Source organism: Rhinopithecus roxellana, chromosome 15, assembly GCF_007565055.1.
Source record: "Rhinopithecus roxellana isolate Shanxi Qingling chromosome 15, ASM756505v1, whole genome shotgun sequence".
NCBI lineage: Eukaryota > Metazoa > Chordata > Mammalia > Primates > Cercopithecidae > Rhinopithecus > Rhinopithecus roxellana.
In genome coordinates this window covers 4,607,892-4,614,371 of record NC_044563.1, presented here as the reverse complement: position 1 = coordinate 4,614,371, position 6,480 = coordinate 4,607,892, and the positions used below count along the sequence as shown (strand labels likewise).

At 46.3% G+C, this 6,480-nt stretch overlaps 1 pseudogene; it reads right to left on the bottom strand.

Annotated features, from left to right (window-relative positions):
* Window positions 1-3,902: 3,902 nt before the first annotated feature.
* On the bottom strand, window positions 3,903-5,258 carry LOC104677167 (annotated as a pseudogene).
* Window positions 5,259-6,480: the final 1,222 nt, after the last annotated feature.

Below are 6,480 nucleotides of genomic sequence, written 5' to 3'. Positions count from 1 at the left end.
AGAACAGGAGATGAATCTGTCAAGCAGTTGGGCCTCCTTTAAGCAGATATTTCAGGAGCGGCAGGATCCTGAGGGCTGTGCTGTGATCCCGCACATGTGGGCAGGACCACGGCAGGCATCTGACTGCGAGGAGTAGCTGAGACTTCACTGGCAAACAGCTGGTGTCCAACTCTGCCAGCTGGGTCCCGTCCCCTACGGGTGCAGGGACATCAGCCTGGTGACACCCTCTGTGTTTTCTCCCAGCTCTTCCCAAGGGAGTCAGTGGATCTCTGGAAACATTCTGTGGGGGCCTAAAGCCTTGACCCCGGGGGCCAGTGAACCATATAAACATTAAAAATCCTAGGAAAGGAAAGGAAGAAGGAAAGAAAAGGAGAGAAAAAGGAAGAGAGAGAGAAGGAAAGAAAGGAGAGGGAAAGAGAGAAAGAAAATAAAGAAGAGAGAAAGGAAAGAAAGAAAAGATAGAAAAAAGAAGGAAGAAAAAAGGAAGGAGAGAAGACAGAAAGAAAGAAAGAAAAGAAAGAAAGAAAGAAAGAGAGAGAGAAGAAAGAAAGAAAGAAAGAAAGAAAGAAAGAAAGAAAGAAGAGAGAGAGAGAAGAAAGAAAGAAAGAAAGAAAGAAAGAAAGAAAGAAAGAAAGAAAGAAAGAAAGGCCGCTTTCTCCCCACCCCCTGCTACCAGAGTCCATCTTCCACTACAGCAGTGAATGTTTAGTTAAAGCCAAGAGAGGAAGAATAAGGACTTTCATAGATGCTCTGGTGGCTGGAAATGCAGTGAAGGAATGCAGGAGACAGGATGACCTTTTACAGAAAAAATTCTCCTTTCTCAGCCCACCCAAGGCTCTGCTGGCTTTTCCTGAGGCTTTCCCAAGGATTCCCCATGAACCTCTCTTCCTTGTGCCCCTGTTGGAATATCTGGGAGGAAAAAACCTGTCTGGGGACCCCTTGGCTGGGGTTTGTGCCAGGGACCCTCTCAGGTCTTCCTTGAAGATGAAATGTGTCAGCATCCAGCATCAGTGTCCTGCCCAGACTGTGGATTTCCTCCTGGCAGGTCAAGACCTAGCTCTGCTGCCCACCCACCTCACCCCACCAAAAGGAGAGTTCACTGTGGAGGTAGTGTAGATGGAGACAGAGCAACTTGGCCATGGGATGGGGAGGGGCTACATATAGTTAGTGATTGTATCTTGGGCAGGATGAGGATCATTGTTTGCTTTGATTTCATGATCAAACTTTTGGGGTATTTTATAAGATGGCTAATGTTTTCCATAATCTCTTATTACATGGTAAGCCACTCCAAAACTTAGGGGCTTAAAACATCCACCATTTTTTTTTTTTTTTTTCTCATAATTCTACAGTTTGGGCAGGGCTCAGCAGGGATGGTTCATCTTAGATCCATGTGGTGGGCTGGGTCACTCCCATGGGTACATTCAGCTGGGAGCTTGGTTGCAACTGAAAGTTCCAAGATGGCTTCATCCACATGCCAGGTGCCTCGGTTGGGCTGGCTGGACAGGCTGGGAGCTGGCTGGGCATTCTCATTCTCATTATTTCTCTCTCTCTCTCTCTCTTTCTCTCTTTCTCTCTCTCTCTCTCTCTGTTCTCCTGCATGGTCTTTTGCTACATAGTCTTTTCAGCAGGGTGGCTGGACCTTTTTACCTGATGGCTCAGGTCTACAAGAGAGAGACAGTAGAAGCTGGCACAGGTGAAGGTGTATGTGTGTGCTGGAGCCAGTGTTATTGGGAATGGCAGCAGCAACAACAATAACAAGGAAAGATCTGAACGTCCCTGACAGGAGAATGGTTACGTGGTTTATGCTATAGTCATGTGGTGGACTAAGTAGCAGTGAAAAATGAATTTCTAGGCTGGGCATGGTGACTCACACCTGTAATCCCAGCACTTCAGGAGGCCAAGGCAAGTGGATCACTTGAGGTCAGGAGTTTCAGACCAGACTGGGCAACATAGTAAAGCCCCCGTCTCTACTAAAAAACACAAAAATTAGCTGGGTGTGGTGGTGCAACCTGTAGTCCCAACTACTTGGGAGGCTGAAGCAGGAGAATCACTTGAACCCGAGAGGTGGAGGTTGCAGTGAGTCGAGATTGTGCCACTGCACTCCAGCCTGGGTGACAGAGCCAGACTCCGTCTCAAAAAAAGAAAAAGAAAAAGAAAAAAGAGTTTTTAGCCATTGGCAGGGATGGATCTCCCACACAAGATGTGAAGCGAAAAAAGCAAGTCTCCAAATGCAGAACGGTTACCTCTGGGGAGAGAGGGCATGTTGGGCACCAAACTGTTGGTGATATTGTGTTCATGAAGCTCAGTGGTGGGTTTATGTGTGTTTGCTTTGTTGGTGTGTTTTACACATTCTACACGCGTGACATGTGCAATTTTTTTTCAGATCCCACTCAGGAAAGAATACACCAAACACATTCACATTTATTGCATTTATTTTCTTTCTTTCTTTTTTGTTTTTAAAAGCAAATGACAAAGACTCTGTTTACCAGCTTTCCTTCTTCTTTTTTTTTTTTTTTTTTTGAGACGAAATCTCACTCTGTCCCCCAGGCTGGAGTGCAGTGGCACAATCTCGGCTCACTGCAAGCTCCGCCTACCAGGTTCACGCCTTTCTCCTGCCTCAGCCTCCCGAGTAGCTGGGACTACAGGCGCCTGCCACCATGCCCAGATAAATTTTTGTACTTTTAGTAGAGACAGGGTTTCACCGTGTTAGCCAGGATGGTTTTGATCTCCTGACCTCGTGATCACCTCGACCTCCCAAAGTGCTGGGATTACAGGCATGAGCCACCATGCCCATAAAGCCACCAGCTTTACTTTTTTAAACTTAAGCTTAATATTACATATTTTTTTTGTCTTTTTTTTTTTTTTTCCTTTTTGTGGAGAACGGGGTCTCGCTGTATTACCCAGGCAGGTCTCGAACTCCTGGGCTCAAGCTATCCTCCCGCCTCTGCCTCCCTGAGAGCTGGGATTACAGGCGTGAGCCACCGCGCCCGGCAATATTACATATTTAAATATTTAAACAATTGTCAAAGTGTACTAAGTTGCCAGCATTCACGCGCAACTAGAAAACATCCTTAATTTATATTAAACCAGAAATGTATTACCATTAATGCATTGATATCTTTCACTACTAAATACTAAAAAAAAAATTGAAATGATTTCTGTAGAAGATTCGTCCTGGCAGTGTTAACTTCACAGCAGGCTGACACTATGTGACTCACATTTCAGACACCGTGGAAAAGCAGATCCATGCTGGTGTTAGCATTAGTCTTAGTGTTAGTTGTCCTACACTAAAGAGTCAAGGCTCACCTTGCAGCACGTTTGGTAAAAAAGCAAAGAGCATGCAGAGACTTATACCAATTAAAAAAAAAAAAAAGGGCTGGGCATGGTGGCTCACGCCTGTAATCCCAGCACTTTGGAAGGCCGAGGCAGGTGGATCACCTGAGGTCAGGAGTTCAAGACCACCCTGGCCAACACTGTGAAACCCTGTCTCTACTAAAAATATAACAATTAGCCAGGTGTGGTGGCACACGCCTGTAATCCAAGCTACTCCAGAGGCTGAGGCAGGAGAATCACTTGAACCTGGGAGGCAGAGGTTGCAGTGAGCGGGGATCGTGCCATTGCACTCCAGCCTGGGGTGACAGAGTGAGACTCCATCTCAAAAAAAAAAAAAAAAAAAAGACAAACAAAAAACAAAATCAAAAACAAACAAACAAAAAAACCACAACAAAACAATGGTTCTATTATGTGGTCCCAACAATCAACTCAAAAGTCTATGACAAATAGAGGCTCTAGTGAGTTGTTTGTAAATACTTTAGATTAGGTACAATTATACTGAAAGTCGAGTTCATTTGAAATCTTCAAAAAAAAGAAAAGTTCCTGTTAATCCTCAAATGGTGCTTGCTTTAGTTTAACATTTCTGTTAAAAGCTTGCGTTGAATTACTTGCAGCAGCTGCTCCTTACCATGGATTGCTAAGGACTTTAACTGGTTGTCTTCTTCAACTTCTACTCTTTCTTTGACCATTCTCAACAATTCTCTCTCTTTGTAGTCATTTTTCTGCCATTAACCATTTTAGCAGAAATTGATATTGATTTGAAGTTGCCCATCCCACTACCACCAAATGATGTGGAAGAGAATGAAGTGAGGCCCCCATGACCCAGGGACCTAAATGAAGTAAATACTGCGTGAAAAGAAGAAAATCCACTTCCAAAAGATGGAAATCCACTGGATGTGGAGAAAAATGACCCCATTCCTTGGCTTCTGCTTCCTCAGGGATGCCTTTGATTCCCAAAAATGTCCTCAAAAAGGTCTTCAAAGAAGTCAGGTGAGAATGGGTCCCTTCCACCAAAAAAATTCCCTGAAGACGTCATCTCTGGGTTACAAAATGTGAAGCCAAAGTCAAACGGACTGTCAAAATGACGTCCACCTCTTCCTCCACCAATTCATCCTTCTTTGCCATATTCGTCATAGATGTCCCCTTTCTTAGCATCTGACAGCACCTCATACGCCTCCACTACTTGTTTGAATTTTCTCTCTGCTTATTCTTTTTTTTTTTTTTTTTTTTTTTTTTTGAGGCGGAGTCTCGCTCTGTCGCCCGGACTGCAGTGCAGTGGCCAGATCTCAGCTCACTGCAAGCTCTGCCTCCCGGGTTTACGCCATTCTCCTGCCTCAGCCTCCTGAGTAGCTGGGACTACAGGCGCCCGCCACCTCGCCCGGCTAGTTTTTTTGTATTTTTAGTAGAGACGGGGTTTCACCGTGTTAGCCAGGATGGTCTCGATCTCCTGACCTCGTGATCCGCCCGTCTCGGCCTCCCAAAGTGCTGGGATTACAGGCTTGAGCCACCGCGCCCGGCCCTGCTTATTCTTTATTATCAGGATTTCTATCTGGGTGTCACTTCAGTGCCAGTTTCCAATATGCCTTTTTACTTTCCTTGGGTGAGGCGTGTCTCTGCATGCTTAAAACTTCATAGTAATCCACCATGTTTTAAGTGATTGTTGGAATACGTCTGAGATCAGAGGCAGCTGGTGACAGGATTCAGGGGGAGGCAGGGTGGTGGCCTGGATCTCCTGTCAGTTCCAGCACTGCTGTGCTTGCAATGTTTTTTATGTGTGGAAATGTCAGATTTTGTCACACACAAACAGATTCCAGTTGTGCTGGCACACACATCTCCCTGCACACACCTTCACATACAGGTTTGCACATGATGCACCCACATGTGAACACTCATACAACACACTCAGGGAGCTGCTGTAGGGCCATGGTGGGCATCCGGGACACCACCCCCACCAGAACTCAGGCTTGCCTATTGGCCCCTGAGGTGTCTCTGGGGCTCTAATCTTTAGGCTGGGCTCCCAAGAGAAGATGTGAGGCTCTGGATGGGCTCTGGGTTGAAAGTCTTTGTGGCTCAATGTTGGCCCTTAGTGCTCACATGAAGGAGCCCCGGTGAGACATGAAGAGGCCTTAGACAAATGAAATTACAGGGAAGCTGCTGGGCACGTGGCCAGATCAGGCTCCCAGCTCCCAGGCAGCTGGCCCCAGAGGCAAGTCTAGACAGCAAAGCCACTTGTTAGGTAGGCTGCTGCCTGGCAGCATCCCCAAGAACACCTTGCCCTCTGAGACGCAGTGGTAGCCAGCCCCCCATTGGCCTCCAATGGGCTACTCTCTAGTGTCAGTGCCCATGTAGAGTTCCCTCCCTCATTGTTTCAGGGTTGCTCTCTAGGATCAGTAGAATGTGGTGGAAGTGGCAAAGTATGACGCCCAAGACATTACCACTTGCACCTTGCTCTTTCTTGGATCACATGCTGTGGGGGAAGCCAGCTGCCATGTTGGGAGGACACCCAAGCAGCCCTACGGAAAGACCAAGTGGAACTGAGGCCTCCTGCCCACAGACATGTGAGTGAGGCACCTTGAAAGTGGATGCTCCAGCCCCAGTCAAGCCATCAGATGAGACTACAGCCCTAGCTGACATCTTGATTTCAACATCATGAGAGATCTTGAGCCAAAAACATCCAGTTAAGCTGCTCCCACATACCTGATGCAGAGCTATAATGCTATGTGAGATAATAAAGGTCCATTGTTGTTTTCAGCCTCTAAATGTTGGGGAAATGTACTATGTAACAGTATATAACTAATATAGGCCAGGCGCAGTGGCTCATGCCTGTAATCTCTGAACTTTGGGAGGCCAAGGCAGATGGATCACCTGAGGTCAGGAGTTCAAGACCAATCTGGCCAATATGGCAAAACCCCATCTCTGCTAAAAATACAAAAATTAGCCAGGCGTGATGGCACGTGCTTGTAATCTCAGCTACTCAGGAGGCTGAAGCAGGAGAATCACTTGAACTAGGGAGGAAGAGGTTGCAGTGTACTGAGATTGCACCATTGCACTCCAACCTGGGTGACAGAGTGAGACTCCATCTCACAAAAATAAATAAATAAACAAATAAACTAATATAGACACCCTTCCCATTTACTGAACTCTTAT